This window comes from Pelmatolapia mariae, linkage group LG3_W, assembly GCF_036321145.2.
Source record: "Pelmatolapia mariae isolate MD_Pm_ZW linkage group LG3_W, Pm_UMD_F_2, whole genome shotgun sequence".
Lineage (NCBI taxonomy): Eukaryota > Metazoa > Chordata > Actinopteri > Cichliformes > Cichlidae > Pelmatolapia > Pelmatolapia mariae.
Genome location: NC_086229.1, coordinates 46,809,973 through 46,829,815, shown reverse-complemented (window position 1 = coordinate 46,829,815; position 19,843 = coordinate 46,809,973). Strand labels below are relative to the sequence as shown.

The following is a 19,843-nucleotide window of genomic DNA, read 5'->3' as shown; positions in this document are numbered from 1 at the left end:
CGGTATATCCATATAAATGGCCCACTCTATAGAATGAGAAAGCTTCTGTAATAAAAGTGTTAGGGGCACGCCACCATTTTGAGATCCGTGGCAACATGTCATGCAGGACGCATATCCCTTATAGAAATAATAAAGCGTTAAATGGTCTACTGAGCAGTGTTTTGTCTTCCATCGGATGCCTCTGAGGAATCAAAAGAACTCAGCGAAGTGTTGATATTTACAATAGTGCATGCGGTAGTGTAGCGAGGAATGCCCAGACCTCTACATTGGATAGACCAAACAACCACTTCATAAATGCATGGCACAACATAGAAGAGTCACCTCCATGGGACAAGACTCGGCTGTCCATCTGTATCTAAAGGACAAAGGTCACTCTTTCGAAGATGCCAATGTTCACATTTTGGACAGAGAAGACAGATGGATTGAAAGAGGAGTGAAAGAAGCCACCTATGTCCACTGTGAATAATTATCTTTGAACAGAGGAGGTGGTTTACGACACCAACTGTCTGCCATTTCTAATCCAATTTTGAGATCCCTTGCCAGACGCCTTAACGACCACGGACAGAATACAGTCGTCTCAAGTTAGTATTGTCATGATGGCACAGACAGAAGGAAGGACTCACAGACAGGGAAATAAACGCAAAGAGGCAGATTTATTGTTGAAGCAAAAAATACTCTCAAACACCAAAATATACAAAAATACTAATAAATAAAACCCAACCATACACAACCCAAGAACTGGAGGTTTCATAAGGAACATAATAATGATGAAACAAGAATAGCTATGTCCAAATTGCTGAACACAAAAACTAAAAGTAAGAAACTAAGCTGGGAACAAGGCAAACTGGGAAGACAGAAGAGCAACACCAAACGCAGTTTGGACACAAGCATTTCACTGAATATCGTAGTTTGTATGACTTTATATGTGGCGAATAAAATTAAAATTTGAAAGTAAAACAAACTTGGAGTAAAGGCTGATAAAACACAGAATGTGGAAAAGAGGGAAGGTATGATAACAGAACCTAAAGACTAGAAATTACAAATATTACATAAAGCAGAAAAACAAATACAAGAACAGAAATAGAAATAAACACTAAATATTACAATATTCAATAAAACTGAAGCTGGAAACAGCTAATGTCCAAAAGCACAAAAAACTGGGTCAAGACCCAGTACCATGACAGCTATAGGAGTCTGCAATCTTAAACTTAAGATGATTGACCAGGATGTCCAAAAGAACTTTGTCAGAGTAATGTCACATTGGTCTGCTAGTTTTGTCATAGCAGGACATATAGTGTGGATTTTCTAATGACTCAATAATATTTGTTATAAATGAAAGAATTTCCACAAATTTCACAATTACCATAAATCAATACACACTATAATTGCAGTGTGAACGATCTGATTTTTTTTTTAAAACATGTACATAGAAGTAACAGCCTTTTAGCACTGACCACTTAAAAATTAATTAACTCCAGTGTGGATTAGTTGATGATTTCTTAAAGCATCCATGCGACCAAAACCCTTTCCACACTGACAACAGACAAATGGTTTAATGCCAGTGTGGATGGCCTGATGTTCTTTTAAGGTTCTACGCCGAGTAAAAGACTTTCCACACTGTTCACAGGTGAATGGTTTAACTCCAATGTGGAGGAGATGATGTTCTTTCAAGTTATTACACCGAGTAAAAGATTTTCCACACTGATCACAGCTGAATGGTTTAATTCCAGTGTGAATGAGCTGATGATCTTTTAAAGTTTTACTCTGAGTAAAAGCCTTTCCACACTGACCACAGACAAATGATTTAATTCCAGTGTGGATGGCCTGATGTTCTTTTAAGGTTCTACGCCGAGTAAAAGACTTTCCACACAGATCACAGCTAAATGGTTTTAATCCAGTGTGGATGAGCTGATGTTTTTTTAAACTGCTATTCTCAGTGAAAGTCTTTCCACACTGATCACAGCTGAATGGTTTAATGCCAGTGTGGATGAGCTGATTTTCTTTTAAGCCATTCTCAGTGAAAGTCTTTCCACACTGATTGTAGCTAAACTGTTTTAATTCAGTGTGGATGAGCTGATGTTTCTTTAAGTTGCCATTCTCAGTGAAAGTCTTTTTACACTGATCACAGCTAAATGCTTTCAATCCAGTGTGGATGAGCTGATGTTTTTTTAAGCTGCCACTCTGAGTGAAAGCCCTGCCACATTGATCACAGCTGAATGGTTTAAATCCAGTGTGGATGAGCTGATGTTGTTTTAAGTTGCCATTCTCAGTGAAAGTCTTTCCACACTGATCACAGCTAAATGCTTTAAATCCAGTGTGGATGAGCTTATGTTTTTTTAAGCTGCCACTCTGAGTGAAAGCCCTGCCACATTGATCACAGATGAATGGTTTAAATCCAGTGTGGATGAGCTGGTGTTTTTTTAAACTGCCACTCTGAGTGAAAGCCCTGCCACATTGATCACAGCTGAATGGTTTAAATCCAGTGTGAGCGAGCTGATGTTGTTTTAAATTGCCATTTTCAGTAAAAGACATTCCACACTGATCACAGCTGAATGCTTTTAATCCAGTGTGGATGAGCAGATGTTTTTTTAACTTGCTATTATGAGTAAAAGCCTGTCCACAATGATCACAACTGAATGGTTTAATGCCAGTGTGAACGAGTTGATGTCTTTTTAAGTTGCCATTGCAAGAAAAAGACATTCCACACTGATCACAGCTGAATGCTTTTAATCCAGTGTGGATGAGCTGATGTTTTTTTAAGCTGCTACTCTGAGTGAAAGCCCTTCCACACTGATCACAACTGAATGGTTTAATGCCAGTGTGGACAAGCTGATGTCTTTTTAACTTGCTATTCTCAGCAAAAGACATTCCACACTCATCACAGCTGAATGCTTTTAATCCAGTGTGGACGAGCTGATGTATTTTTAAGCTGGCATTGTGAGTGAAAGCCTTTCCACACTGATCACAGCTGAATGGTTTTAATCCAGTGTGGATGAGCTGATGTTGTGTTAAACTGCTATTACGAGTAAAAGCCTTTCCACACTGATCGCATGTAAAGCTTCTGTTCCCACTGTCAATGCGCTGTCGTCTTCTGGCCTGCTTCATAGTGGTAGAAGTCTTCTCCACAGGGATCACAACAGGTTCATCTTTACTTGCTGGAATTGGTTGGGTTATGTTGCAATCATCAATGGGCCGAGGTTTCGACACGCTTTCCATTGTTTCGCCTATGATGACAAAGAACCAAAACGGTCACATGCAGTTATGGAACGACCAAACCTACAAAGTGTACATATGACGCCACATTGCATTCTTAGAACCTTACTTCAAATGAAGAACATACTTCCAAGAAAGGAAATCCACATATGCATTTACGCATATACAGGTCCTTCTCAAAAAATTAGCATATTGTGATAAAGTTCATTATTTCCTGTAATGTACTGATAAAAATTAGACTTTCATATATTTTAGATTCATTACACACAACTGAAGTAGTTCAAGCCTTTCATTGTTTTAATATTGATGATTTTGGCATACATAACTCATGAAAACCCAAAATTCCTATCTCAAAAAATTAGCATATTTCATCCGACTAATAAAAGAAAAGTGTTTTTAATACAGAAAAAGTCAACCTTCATATAATTATGTTCAGTTATGCACTCAATACTTGGTCGGGAATCCTTTTGCAGAAATGACTGCTTCAATGCGGCGTGGTATGGAGGCAATCAGCCTGTGGCACTGCTGAGGTGTTATGGAGGCCCAGGATGCTTCGATAGCGGCCTTAAGCTCATCCAGAGTGTTGGGTCTTGCGTCTCTCAACTTTCTCTTCACAATATCCCACAGATTCTCTATGGGGTTCAGGTCAGGAGAGTTGGCAGGCCAATTGAGCACAGTAATACCATGGTCAGTAAACCATTTACCAGTGGCTTTGGCACTGTGAGCAGGTGCCAGGTCGTGCTGAAAAATGAAATCTTCATCTCCATAAAGCTTTTCAGCAGATGGAAGCATGAAGTGCTCCAAAATCTCCTGTTAGCTAGCTGCATTGACCCTGCCCTTGATAAAACACAGTGGACCAACACCGGCAGCTGACATGGCACCCCAGACCATCACTGACTGTGGGTACTTGACACTGGACTTAAGGCATTTTGGCATTTCCCTCTCCCCAGTCTTCCTCCAGACTCTGGCACCTTGATTTCCGAATGACATGCAAAAGTTGCTTTCATCCGAAAAAAGTACTTTGGACCACTGAGCAACAGTCCAGTGCTGCTTCTCTGTAGCCCAGGTCAGGCGCTTCTGCCGCTGTTTCTGGTTCAAAAGTGGCTTGACCTGGGGAATGCGGCACCTGTAGCCCATTTCCTGCACACACCTGTACACGGTGGCTCTGGATGTTTCTACTCCAGACTCAGTCCACTTCTTCCGCAGGTCCCCCAAGGTCTGGAATCAGTCCTTCTCCACAATCTTCCTCAGGGTCCGGTCACCTCTTCTCGTTGTGCAGCGTTTTCTGCCACACTTTTTCCTTCCCACAGATTTCCCACTGAGGTGCCTTGATACAGCACTCTGGGAACAGCCTATTCATTCAGAAATTTCTTTCTGTGTCTTACCCTCTTGCTTGAGGGTGTCAATGATGGCCTTCTGGACAGCAGTCAGGTCGGCAGTCTTACCCATGATTGCGGGTAAGACTGCCCCCCAGGAATCTTTTGCAGGTGTTTAGAGTTAATTCGTTGATTCAGATGGTTAGGTTAATAGCTCGTTTAGAGAACCTTTTCATGATATGCTAATTTTTTGAGATAGGAATTTTGGGTTTTCATGAGTTATGTATGCCAAAATCATCAATATTAAAACAATGAAAGGCTTGAACTACTTCAGTTGTGTGTAATGAATCTAAAATATATGAAAGTCTAATGTTTATCAGTACATCACAGGAAATAATGAACTTTATCACAATATGCTAATTTTTTGAGAAGGACCTGTATATACACATCTACATACTTATATACAGATGTGGACAAAATTGTTGGTACCCTTCGGTCAATGTAAGAAAAACTCACAATGGTCAAAAATAACTTTAATCTGACAAAAGTAATAATAATTTTTTTTTTTTTTATAAATCTTAACCAGTGAAATTCAGACATTGCTTTTCAACCATGCTTCAACTGAATTATTTTAAAAAATAAATGCATGAAACAGGCCTGGACAAAAATAATGGTACCCCTAGAAAAGAATGAAAATAATGTGACCAAAGGGACATGTTAATCCAAGGTGTGTCCAATCTTGTAATCAGTCAGTAGGCCTATATATAGGACTCTAGGTAGTCAGGCTGTGTCCCAATTTAGAGACCGCACGCTTGAAGTACGCATTTTGAGTGCGATTACGTCACCGCCACGCGACGTGTCATCTACATTTTGCCCCCCTCCCTCCCGCCATGACAGTAGGCCAAACAAAGCACACGGAGGAAGCATCAGCTATGGTTTGTACGTGCTGTGTTGTCGGTTGCAACGTTAGATCACATGATAGGGAAGGCAAGAAGCTGGAAAATGGGCTCTCTTCATCGTTTCCCCTCCTGGAGGCAACGGGAGGGATCTCATGTATCCGATATTACTAAACAAAGACGTCAGGCTTGGATTGCAGTGTCAAACGAGCGGATATCGAGTTCTCTGCCATCTGCAATTTTTTGTTGGTTTGCTCGAGGCATTTTCTTTCCGGTGAGTTCTAAATAAATTCATATCTCGCTTAATAGGCTTTTAGTGTTATTTTGAATGCGCTGAGGTCATAGATAATTAGATAAAACATCCTAATGTGTGATGCTGCAGAACCACGTCATATTGACGGACTAGCTTATTATTTAGCATTATTGCAGGCAAACCAGCATATGAAATATGAAACAGAAAAGAAAAGTATGTTCATTTTTTTTAAATTCAAGATCTGTTCACATGTACTTAGCAAGTACATACACATGAAATGCAAACTAGTTACATGGCAACGCACAGCTGGCAACCTCTGGCTGTATCTTGGTCATATGGTCAACGTACTCACAACGTGGAGGCTAAAAAACGGCCAAATCTTGTACCCAACCGTTTGTGAATTAGATGTCCGCCTCCAGGAATTTATAATTCCAAAAATGATTCACCGTGTATGCGCTGACTCCACAGACAAGGTACGCGAAGATTTCGGGATAGGACAACGGCAGTAGGCCGTCTGAGTTTCCACTCCACTGCCTTTTTTCATACGGGTCCACATTACCAATGCACGCTATTTTTTCCAAGTACCATCTCTTGGCATCTGGGCGCAATCGGTCGCGATACAGCCCTTTCTCTTTTGCGCTGATTTTAATCATGGTTCTGGCAGTCCTGCTTCCAACACAGTGTGTTTGTTTTGATTTGTGGCCTTCTGACATGGTGCCGCGATCCCACAATGCACTGCGGCGTGACGTCAACTCCAAAGCCCTATTCGAAGAGTACTTCAAATGCATACTCCAAATGCGCCGTCGATTTCCCCAAATATCAAGTGTGGTCCAGTGCACGCTTAGTGGTCCCATATATCCCACAATTCATAGCGCGGCGGTGGGTGTGGATAATTTTGCCGCAAAACACGCAGTCTATTTACACCTACAGGCCAGTGGACACTCTTTCAATGATGAGGATGTGCACATCCTGGACAGGGAAGAACGCTGGTTTGAGCGCGGAGTCAAGGAGGCCATTTACGTGAAAAGGGAAAGACCATCTCTGAATCGAGGAGGGGGCCTAAGGGTACATCTTTCGCCATCTTACAATGCTGTGATTGCAGCCATTCCCCAACTCTCTGTGAATGGTACTCATGGCCATTGATCAGTGGTCTTTGATCAGTGGGTTTTGGTCAGTGGTTGTTGATCAATGGTCATGAGAATTTGCACAATTATGATTAAGGAACTGACCTCCCAGCCCATTGTTCCTTCAGTGGGCTGGTTTCAGTCATTATGCAAATGTACTGTTTATAAGATTGAAACCTGCAGTCAGCTGAGACTGATGAAGTCACTTGGATGAGTGACGAAACGTTTCTCCCACAAAACGTTACGTCCAGATGAACAGAATCAACTTTTGGAGAGCTGACGGTTCACTCGTTAAGCTGAAAGAAAGATGCTTTAATCACAGGAGTCACACATGTGTCCACTGTACCATCTGGGAACTCTTCTTGTTTAGCACTCGTAATAACACAAACACTAAATCCTCCTTCTCTTGTGCTGTTTTGTAGCAGTGTATACACCTGAGACTGTCACCTGTCTGTCTGTCTGTCCTGCACTCTCTCTCTTTTTCTTTCTCTCGGATTGTGTAATAAAGTATGAACATGTATTTATAAGTTACACTTAGGGCTGCTTGATTATGGCAAAAATGATAATCACGATTATTTTCACTGAAATTGAGATCTCGATTATTTGACGATATTTATTTAACAATAACCATGTATTGAATAATGGCTTTAAAGATTGTCAAAATATAATATAAAATAGTGTGCAAACACTGATAACAGTGCAAATGTTTGCAATATAAAAAAATAAATGAAAAATGTAAACATTAATGTTTAGTGAACTTCAAAATACTGCATAATATTTATGCAGATAACCAAATATCAAGGCAAGCTGTGTAGCCACACAATGCACAATCGCATCAAACTGACATTGAGGTATGTCAACTAAAGTTGCTGCTACTTCATTGTTTGATTGTATGTCACTTTGTGAGCGGTCTTCAGATGACTGAATAAATTTGTAGTGTTGCTCTGTGGTGCAGCTACGACACCATAGCAAAGTTTACACACTATGTCTACTTGATCCACGTCTGACTCCGCGAACCCATAATGTTTCCACACCACTGAAGTCGTTTTAGCTCTTTTCAACCAACGGCATTCTTTCTTCAGCAGCCATTATCCTCTCCTCTCCAAATAACTTCTGCTTAGCTTTCCGAGCTTCCCTCGGGTCCTCTTAATTGTTGTGATGCGTGTTCAAAACGCAGAGAGGTGCGCTCGATTTGCCACACAGAGCAGCACGAGAGTAAAGCACGAGGGAGGTGCTAGTAATCGGCTCAGTCATTTTTAATGATCGTTGAAAGCCCAGGTCGTAATTTAGATTAAAATTCGATTAATTGAGCAGCCCTAGTTACACTTGTGTTTGAATCCTGCAGCTTATCACACATTTGATTTCCATGTGTGACAACTGCAAGTGTCCAGAGTGAGGACAGACTGAGGGACCCACTGCTGCACATCATCTGTGAGGCTTTGCACCCCTGATGATCCACCAGGACAAACGCAGCAGTGTGTGAGGAAGAGGAGGAGGAAGAGCCAGCAGCAGCTGACAGATGGAGAGAATAGACAGACTCTTCCCTGTTTGTGAAGGACTGCTAGAAAAGTTTAAAATCACTAATTGTCTGTCCTGAATCAGTCTTATTAGGTAATGTTTAAATTAGAGCAGGGTGATATTTATCACGATATATATTTGAAAATTTGCGATAACGATATAACTGACGATATAATTGATGCGAGACAAAATACAACTCCACAACATTACTAGCGCAAAAAGACAACCTTCCATTTATTTTCACTTAAACAAGAAGCTGGTTTTTATGTGCATTAAAGCTATATAAAAATTTAACAGTGCAAATGCAAACTCCTTGCTGAAAGTTTAACCAAAAGGCATTTCCAGTAGAAATGGGCTGACATATCCTGAGCATAACCATGTATAATATCCACTGAAGTTAAAAAGAGGTGCTTTGCAACATTAAACTGCAGTGTGCAGTACGTATTTTTCGGACCATAAGGTGCACGGGATTATAAGGCACATTAAGCGAAACAAAGCAGTCAGATAAATCAAACTTTATTAAACTCATTCTTCTTGCTTCCTCCACTTCTGTACCATTGATTCATTAATGCTGTATTCTATCACAGCTGCTCTATTCCCATGTTGTTGCAGTATATTAATGACTAACCTCATATTGTGGATGGATTATCTCAGTTGTTCTCCTGACTGAAGTTTGGTCCGTTTACAGCATCCTGCCATGCGATTGCATTTGTCACTAACTATCAGGAACCTTAACGTTAATTTTTATAAGTGGAAAAGTTAGTGTTCGTCCTCCAGCTTCACTGTTTATGTTATGCTAACATAGCTGTGTCGCTAGCGATCACGTAGCACATCATTACATACCAGCTAGCCCAACTTCAGTAACCCTACAAACGTCACTGCTGTTTAGTTTCCTGTCTTCATTTATGTTGGAAGTGATAGCAGAGCTGTACGTTTGAATTTTTTCAGAAATCTCTCAGTCAGAACATGCTGTATCATGTTTAGGTAACTAGCGAAACTAGCGAGCTAACTTCCGCTAGCTTCCTGCTAACTTCTAACTCCGTTAAATGTAATAAATTATGTTTTCATGGATGCCTGGAAGTTAAACTTCATAGTTACACCTGGTAAAGCAGTAATGCTGATCGTTTTATTAAAGATGAAAGAATTTAGACAGTTTTTAACTCTCAGTGATGCTGCAGTGTTCGTTTGACCTGAAGCATACGGAGTTTAGGACCCAGATTACTCCCAGATTCAAGAGCATCTTAGTCCGACTAATATGGCAATAACGACAGCCCGCTTGCATGTTCTGCAAAAAAATGTGCTTTGTCGTGTATCTGACGGACAAACACCAAACCAGTTCCACATCACTGAAGTTGCACCATTTTTACAAACCAATTCTGGTTCATCTGTTTCACTCAACAATCGGCCATGTGCGTATGAAAACAAAGGCACTGCGCATGCGCGTTTTACTCATATTCTATCGCGATATTTCATTTTCCTATTGTTGCCTAACATTATACCGGTATTACCGTGAACGGTATAATATGGCCCAGCCCTAGTTCAAATAATTGTATCATTCCAGTGTTTTCAGTGTGGGGAAAGTATTCAGGGCCTTCAAGTAAAACACTATGAAAGACAGAAACAAGTTTAATATTCAGAAACCTAAAGTATGTATCAGCAGCAGAATGGACCTAAAAATAAATGTTTGTTTCAGTTCTATGAAGCTTTGAGTATTTTGGATTAGTAGTACTGCTGTGTTTGTTGCATCATATTGCTGTAATTGTTTATATGCTTTATATATTCTGAGGTAAGTTGATCTATAGTGTTACATCATATTCTATAAGGATGTTATGTGTTTATATACTTTCTGCCCAGTTTGACCCATTTAGCAGAAGTCAGCCTGTGTAAGGCTCTGATATCTATTCTGTATGACTTAAAGCAGTTATGACATGGTCTGATTTTCTCACCCAATAAAGGAATATTTAATATATTAGTCTACTTTTCATTCTATCAGAAACAGTTATCACAGCTCGTACATTTGCTTTTTACACATATATGTAAGCATTAAGCCAGATGTAATGTAACACCAACATATTAAACGAACAATATTTGTCTCTTATATATAATACATCTACATATACACTGTCAAAGATACTTGTCTTTGAGTAAAGATTTAAGGTGATAGGAAATATAAATAACTGCAACTTGAATCTTTGACCCAGAGTTCAAGCTCACTGCTGTAATATATGCTGTAATATACACACGCACACACGTGTACACACACACACACACACACACAGGGTGAGCCATTTATATGGATACACCGTAATAACATGGGAATGGTTGGTGATATTGAAGTCCTGTTTGTGGCACATTAGTATATGTGAGGGGGCAAACTCCTCAAGATGGGTGGTGACCATGGTGGCCATTTAGAAGTCGGCCATCTTGGATACAACTTTTGTTTTTTCAATAGGAAGAGGGCCATGTGACACATCAAACTTATTGGTAATGTCACCAGAAAAACAATGGTGTGCTTGGTTTAAACGTAGCTTTTTTCTTTCATGAGTTATTTACAAGTTTCTCTTTGTTCACAGCCATTGACATGTCAAAGAGGTTAACATGTGAGGAGCGGATCGAAATTGTGTTGATATCTGGTGAACGCAGTAACCGGGTCATTGCAGCAGATTTCAATGCAAGACACCCTACGAGACCACCCATCTCCCATGCTACAGTTAGCAAACTGCGTGCTAAGTTTTGTGAAACTGGTTCAGTGTTGGATTTGCCAAAATGTGGACGCAAGAAAACTGTCACTAATGAAGAAACATCAGTGGCTGTCCTAGTTTCATTCAGCAAGAGCCCACAGCGTAACACTCGCGGCATGTCACTGGAGAGTGGCATTAGTCGAACATCCCTTCATCGGATATTAGCTACTCCCAAATGGCACCCTTACAAACTCCAGCTACTGCAGCATCTCAACGAGGATGACCCAGTTCGGCACACAGAATTTGCAGAATGGGCAAAACAAAAATTGGAACAGGACTCTCAGTTCACGCAGAAGATTTTGTTCAGTGATGAGGCAAACTTTTATGTGAATGGTGAAGTTAACAAACAAAACCACCGCTATTGGTCTGACACTAACCCACATTGGATGGATCCCTCCAAGACTGTTGGAACAACAAAAGTGATGGTTTGGTGTGGTATATGGGGTACAATGATAGTGGGTCCATTCTTCATCAATGGAAACCTCAAGGCCACTGGATATTTGAAATTGCTACATGATGATGTGTTTCCCTCTTTATGCACTGAAGCTGGCACGTTCCCTGAGTTTTTCCAGCAAGATGGTGCACCACCACATTATAGGTGCCAGGTCCGAGCATTCCTAGATAAACAGTTTCCTGGAAAGTGGATTGGTCATCGTTGGCCAGTTGAATGGCCCCCAAGGTCTCCCAATCTGACCCTACGGATACTGGATGCCTGTGCTGGCATTTCTCCTGCGGTTTTGCTATCAGTGTGTGAAGAGTGGGAGAAGAGGGTTGCATTGACAATCCAACACAATGGGCAGCACATTGAACACATTTTGTAAGTGGTCAGAAACTTGTAAATAACTCATGAAAGAATAAAGTTACGTTGAAACCAAGCACACCATTGTTTTTCTTGTGACATTACCAATAAGTTTGATGTGTCACATTGCCCTCTTCCTATTGAAAAAACAAAAGTTGTATCCAAAATGGCCGACTTCTAAATGGCCACCACCCATCTTGAGGAGTTTGCCCCCTCACATATACTAATGTGCCACAAACAGGACTTTAATATCACCAACCATTACCATGTTATTACGGTGTATCCATATAAATGGCCCACCCTCTGTGTGTGTGTGTGTGTACACATATACAATAATTTGACAATACATATAATATTGGCCATATTATATTTACATTACCAAAGTGAGATGATTTTAGTCTCATGAACAACATTACCTTATTGTTATTTACTAACTAATCTTGAAATGACTGTTCAGTACAGAAATGAAGCCCAACAATCATGTTTTTACAGTCCTGTGGTCTCAGCCTCAGATACTCAACCAATCAAATTGATGTCATAAAAAAATGAATGAACAAAAAAAACATTTTTTTCTCCTTCATTTCTGTCAAACAATGCTGTATGAAACGTTTCTTGCCGTTAGTATCATGGTTGCTAGGCAACCTGAGCAGCGTGACAAAGGTTGAACCGTCCCATTTCACAAGCCTCTCACTTCCGCATTTCTCGTACTTATAGTACGCACTGTATGTAGTACGCGAACTGCGCGTACTTCAAGCGTGCGGTCTCTTAATTGGGACACAGCCTCAGTGTGTTGATTGATGACATGGTGTGTACCACACTCAACATGGACCAGAGGAAGCAAAGGAAAGAGTTGTCTCAGGAGATTAACATGTAACAATCTATGACTTTCTTTCTAAAGTTAAAGGCAATAAAACAATCTCCAAGCAGCTAGATGTTCCTGTGACTACACTTGCAGATATTATTCAGAAATTTAAGATCCATGGTACCGTAGTAAACCTCCCTGGACATGGCCGCAGGAGGAAAATTGATGACAGATCAAAGAGACAGATAATCCGAATGGTAACAAAAGAGCCCAGAAAGACTTCTAAAGACATCCAAGCTGAACTTCATACTCAAGGAATATCAGTGTCAGGTCACACCATCTGTCGTTGTTTGAGCCAAAGTGGGCTACATGGGAGACGACCAAAGAGGACTCCATTGTTGAAAACAAATCATAAAAAAGCCACACTGGAATATGCCAAACTACATGTTGACAAGCCACAAAGCTTCTGGGAGAATGTCCTGTGGACAGATGAGACAAGAATTGAACTTTTTGTCAAGGCACATCAGCTCGATGTTCACAGAGAGAAAAATGAAGCATATCAAGAAAAGAACACTGTCCCAACTGTGAAACATGGGGGAGGCTCGATTATGTTCTGAGGCTGCTTTGCTGCATCTGGCACAGGGTGTCTTGAATCTGTGCAGGGTACAATGAAATCTCAAGACTATCAAGGGATTCTGGAGAGAAATGTGCTGGCCAGTGTCAGAAAGCTTGGTCTCAGTCGCAGGTCATTTGTCTTACAATAGGACAATGACCCAAAACACACAGCTAAAAACACCCAAGAATGGCTAAGAGGGAAACATAGGACTATTTTAAAGTGGACTTCTATGAGCCCTGACCTCAATCCTATTGAGCATCTTTGGAAGAGCTGAAACATGCAGTCTGGAAAAGGCGCCCTTCAAGTGGGCCAAAATACCTGCTGAGAGGTGCAGAAGTCTCATTGACAGTTACAGGAATCGTTTGATTGCAGTGATTGAGTCAAAAGGTTGTGCAGCAAAATATTAAGTTGTGGGTACCATCATTTTTGTCCTGGCCTGTTTCATGCATTTATTTTTTAAATAATTCAGTTGAAGCATAGTTGAAAAGCAATATCTCACTTTCATTGGTTAAGATTTATAGAATTTTTATTTATTATTACTTTTGTCAGATTAAAGTTATTTCTGTGACCATTGTGAGTTTTTCTTTCATTGACCAAAGGGTACCAACAATTTTTTCCATGTCTGTATACCAGTTGCTGCTGTTTACTTTCCTGTCGTCATTTATGTTGGAAGTGATAACAGAGCTGTATGTCTTAATTTGGTTCACAAATCCCTGTCAGAACATTTATTATATTTAGATGGAAGCAAGCGAGTTAACTCCCTGCTAACTTCTAACTTAGTTAAATGTTATAAATTCCGTGTTCATGGATGCCTGGATGTTAAACTTAATTGTTACACCTGGTAGAGCAGCCACACTGATCTTTTTATTGATGATGAACGAATTTAGGCTACATTCACACTGCAGGCGAAAGCGCATCAAATCCGATTTTTTTGACCCTATGCTATGGGCAGAAATCTGTGCCATCAGAAACTGAATTTGAATAATTTAAATTTGAATTTGAATTGCTCAGATTGAATCTGAATTGTAACTTGAATAAATGCTTTTGAAAACTGAATTTGAATTAGTCTAAATTGAAATTGAATTTTATATATTGAAAATGAATTCATTTGCTTTGAAACTGCATTTTATCCTTTAAAAATTCAGCTCTCAAATAATTTCAGTTTCACTCTCACCATTCAGTTTCAGTTCCAAAATTCAGTTTTTTGGGACTTACATCCGGTTCCGGTTCAAGCGCAGATTAATAGGACTACGTTTTGCTAGCGGACTGAAAGTGTTACTGACGGGAATCTACAGCGTCTTGAGCTGAATTAAGACTTCAGAAGTCATTCGTCATGTCGAATGACCAGCGGATAAACTCTCAGGTTGGTAATAAATGTATTACATGTATAAGAACAAGCGTCATGTTAACAAATGATAGCCGTACAGTAACTTTTATGCTTATTGTAGCTGTTAGCTAAAAACGCTAATTTAGCCTAGTTTGCCCTGGATTCAGCTTTGACAAACAAATATGATCGACTGTTTCTAGTAGAAATCCAAAGTTGTCATCTTGTACCCTCTCAGAGCCCTGTATGCTTGCAGAGACCCCTACAGTAGGGAAACATGCAAAACGGTGTCCAAACCTTTGTATTTGAGCTTTATTTATGTCTTACACAGCATCCCAACTCTTTAGCTAACTTAATAACTTTAGCTAAAGTGAATAGTGTAATTCATTAGTGCAGCATTACTGGATCACCTCTGTTTGAAGTGATATGATATACAACTATCACTGTGTTTAACTATCATAATAATTCTTAGGGTACTGAGTGCATGCTTAATTAGATTTTTTATTAAACATACTGCTCCATTGCTATGTTTGACAGGCTGAAGTTGTCGGGTCACCTCCTAAATCGACCATCTTTTACAGGTGTTTTGTGCCAGAAATGGAGTATCCACTGAAGACTGAAGATACTGAATCTCTACGCCGTGCCATTGATCCCTCTTGTGCCTTCATCTAGACAAGAGACATCAACTTAACCACTCTCACATGCTCTGTACCTACATCACCTTCCCTGACAGTCGTAGCTTGGCTCAGCTGAGGGTGAAATTATAAGATTGTGTTATTTTGCAAAGTGCTCTCTAGGGTTCCTAAATAAAATATGGCATTGAGGTCATTTCTTTTGAATTAATCCCTTCTTCTGAAATATAAGAACCTCTCCTGGTTTTAATGGCACTTTGGATTTCCTTACTTTCTGTTCCACTCCCAACCCCAAATAGATGCTGACACAGTAACATGGAAGAGGGAAAGAAGTTGGAAAGGACTACTACAAATAAACCTAATGCCTAACAATGAAAAATGTGAAATAAGAACAATAATAATAATAAAGATAAAAGATGAAGTAACAAGCTTTTAGTTTTTTGTTTATTCCAAATGATCATCCAGATGTCTGTGACATGTGATGACAAACACCATAATGGAAGGCCTTAGTCATCACATGCTTAAACTCATCATATATTTTTGAACAGGCAGTCAGACATGCTGTAACTGTGGGGTAGAAAACAGCATGAACACCATACGGCAGGGGTCTCAAACTCCAGTCCTCGAGGGCATGGAAAAGTTGCATGACACCGGCCCTTGAGGACTGGAGTTTGAGACCCCTGACATATTCCATATGACAGGTGTGGTTGAACTGCATGAAGACTCTGAAGTTTCTCTTCTCTTCTGGCAGGACAGGAATGTGGCCTTGTCCTGTGAGCCACCGTAAGGATGTACTTAGAGTAGAACTGGACTGTCACCGGCCTCAGGCTCTTAACCTTTTCAAAGACAAAGCAGTCATTTAGATAAAATATCAGATATTGTTTACCTGTAAATGCACAAAGAGAATTTAGAACTGTAATTATTGTCAAGAGTGAACAAGCACTGATAGTGTAATCTACAGCTGTGGCCATACGTTTAGAGAATGAGAAGTGTTGTTTGTTTATTTACAAAGTTTGCTGTTTCAGTGATAGTTGTATATCATATTATATCACTTCAAACAGAGGTGATCCAGTAATGCTGCACTAATGAATTACACTATTCACTTTAGCTAAAGTTATTAAGTTAGCTAAAGAGTTGGGATGCTGTGTAAGACATAAATAAAGCTCAAATACAAAGGTTTGGACACCGTTTTGCATGTTTCCCTACTGTAGGGGTCTCTGCAAGCATACAGGGCTCTGACAGGGTACAAGATGACAACTTTGGAATTCTACTAGAAACAGTCGATCATATTTGTTTGTCAAAGCTGAATTCAGGGCAAACCACGCTAAATTAGCATTTTTAGCTAACAGCTACAATAAGCATAAAAGTTACCTTACAGCTATCATTTGTTAACATGACGCTTGTTCTTATACATGTAATACATTTATTACCAACCTGAGAGTTTATCCGCTGGTCGTTCGACATGACGAATGACTTCTGAAGTCTTAATTCAGCTGAAGACGCTGTAGAATCCCGTCAGTAACACTTTCGGTCCGCTAGCAAAACGTAGTTCTTTTAATCTGCGCTTGACCCGGAACCGGATGTAAGTTCCAAAAAACTGAATTTTGGAACTGAAATTGAATTGTAGAACTGAAACTGAATGGTGAGAGTGAAACTGAAATTTTTCGAGAGCTGAATTTTTAAAGGATAAAATGCAGTTTCAAAGCAAATGAATTCATTTTCAATATATAAAATTCAATTTCAATTTAGACTAATTCAAATTCAGTTTTCAAAAGCATTTATTCAAGTTACAATTCAGATTCAATCTGAGCAATTCAAATTCAAATTTAAATTATTCAAATTCAGTTTCTGATGGCACAGATTTCTGCCCATACTATGCGACCCATATCCGATCACGGTATGACAGTGTGAACGGCACAAATCCGATATTTTCAAATCCGGATCTGGGTCACTTTTGTATGTGGTACTGAATCCGATACATATCTGATGTTTTAGAAAGCGACTGCTGTTTGAACGGCCATGTCGCATTAAATCCATCTTTTACGTCACTGACACAAGACAGATGCCAATTTTCAGCGCCCAAGAAGACATGGTGAACGCTTCCTGGCCATCCAGTGTAGCTGTCAGTGTAACTGCTGGGAAGACAACGTTGGAGAAACGTGAACATTTTATTTGTACTGTATAATCTGCAGATTCTGACAGAAATCTGCAACTATCCTTTGAAGCACCGCTCCTCTAAAACAGCAATAAGGATAATTATTAGGTTATCTACATTATAATGTAAATAACAACATAACCTAGAGCAAAAATTGGGAAACATAAAGTCCGAAGTCTTTATATTAAGGCCATCAGTCAAACAATATTGTTTGCTCTGGATCTAAACAGAGCGCGTTGTGAGTGACATCCTCTTTTGCGCATGCGGGCCGCTTTGAGCGTTCACACTAGAGAGCGTTTGCTGTCGCATTTTATTTGTAGTGTGAACAAGCAGACAAAAAAAATCGGATTTGATCAAAAAATCGGAATTGAGCATTAAGACCTGCAGTGTGAACGTAGCCTTAGACAGTTTTTCAACTCTCAGTAAGGCTGCAGTGGTCATTTGACTTTGGGACCTGCACCAGAGTTTGGGCCCAGACATGGCTAATGACATCAGACCTAAAGACTAGATAGTGCTGGTCTACAAAGTCATAACCAGGTCACTAATAGGCAAGTTAATTAATACCGTTGATACACTTAAAAAAAACAAACAAACAAAAAAAAAACCACAGGTTAGCTGAACGAAAGCACCTATACTGCCAACAACCAATACATGTCATCATCCCAGAATGCATTTTGTGCGAAAAAACATCGCCGCTCAAACGGCTCCAAAATAGTTTTAAACAACAAAGATTTAATGAATAACAAAAAAAAAATTGTAGTTATTCTCAAGTATGTTTTTATGTAGTGGAGATAATTTGTAACATATTTAGAGTAACTTGTCATAATAGTCGGGGTTCCTTTTAATGAAAGTGGGTTGAGAACCTGACCTGGTAAACTAACTGAATCATGACCTAATTGAATTGAGCCGTTTCTGTGGAATGACTCGTTCTGAAAACTGATGAGTACATACCATAAATATACATTTTTAAATATAAACAACGTTTTACAAGTATTTCACTGACAAATGAACAATTAGAAACATGTCATTAAGAAATACTAGTTGCTTTACAAAATTTTTCATCAGCAGTGATTTGTCTCTCATTTGGGATAAACAGGCAAAATGTCAGTGTGTACAGAATTAGATGTTATTATTATTAATAATAATAATCATAATAATTACAGATTAATGACTGTAGGATAATGTTGGCGATTTTTCTTTGTCACCTTTGATGAAGAACCGATGTTTTCTACTACAGCTGCTGAGCTGCTCCTCCACCAGACTCTTCGCCTCCTGCCAGTCGCCTGTGACAGCAAAAAGATTTTTATTTTTTAATCCAGTTAAAATTATTGTAGGGCACTACAATAATGTATTGTGTAACATTATTGTGCCTCGTAGGTTCAGCACCAACATCAGAAAAACCTTATTAATCCCAGAGGGAAACTAAGTTGTCATAGCAGGAAATATATAACAAACGACATGCATTAATCAAATCAAAGTTTAACTGAGTGCAGAAACAGAGTAATGATGGATAAATATTAGATAAAAAGAGAAATATAGAGATAAAGGTATCATAAACAAAATAATTCAAAACAGTAGGAACAAAAAGAAATTTGGGGGGGGGGGCTTACAAAGACAGGGAGCTGCTACAACAGGGCGCCGCCAGAACAGCGCCATCTTATTGGTTGGTGATTCTGTTATTAAATGTTGGGTCTGTTGTATTTTATCCACCTCATCAAATCATAATACTCAGTACAACATCTTCATATGAAGGAAAACAAATAGCCGAACACAAATGATTAAAACAAAATAAGGTCCTGAACTGCTGGATGCTCCAGGCAGACAAAATGACAGGGGCTGAACAGAACGTACAGACGAAAACAAAATTAGCTAAGAGAGAGAAACCCTGTAGACAGTTATCGAGTTAGGCAACCAATATGATTATAATGTACTCACCCTCGATCCCCTCTCAGAATAACCCGAACTAAAGATCCCCCAGCGGAGAAGGCCGGCTTTGTAGTTGGACTTGACTAGTAAAGACAGCTGGCTCACTCACCTCCCAGTATGTTAACGGCTACCTTGCAGAGAGACCAAGCTGTCCGAGCTACGAGAACGTATATCTTTCCAATCACGCATGAGAAACAGAAACGTGATCTGCCGGAGACCAGAGGGGCAGCAGTAAGGAAGCTCAGCACAGCCCACACGATATTTGCCTCAGCCGGCTTGAAAAAACAAACAAACCTAAAACTCCCCAATGACAAGTACGATGACTGTGGTTACACTCTTCCTTCTGAAAGCCTACTTTGTGCTCTGGGCACGCGCACTGCGTCTTCTTCGTCTTTGTGGTTTGTCGGCTGTTGGCAACAAACGTTGGCAAACAATGATGTGGTGCAATACCGCCACCAACTGGTTTGGAGTCTGGTCACGATTCGCTCATACCAAATGATAACACTAATAAAAAAAAAAACCAATAAT

General features: G+C 39.7%; 1 long non-coding RNA gene across 1 annotated transcript; it reads right to left on the bottom strand.

The window, feature by feature from the left end:
- Window positions 1-634: 634 nt before the first annotated feature.
- On the bottom strand, window positions 635-19,669 carry LOC134624511 (uncharacterized). The gene is made up of 3 exons (XR_010573600.1): window positions 19,325-19,669; window positions 18,595-18,672; window positions 635-3,224 (listed from the first exon to the last, which is right to left on the bottom strand). It is a non-coding gene; the product is annotated as an uncharacterized LOC134624511 (long non-coding RNA).
- Between the last annotated feature and the right edge of the window lie 174 nt (window positions 19,670-19,843).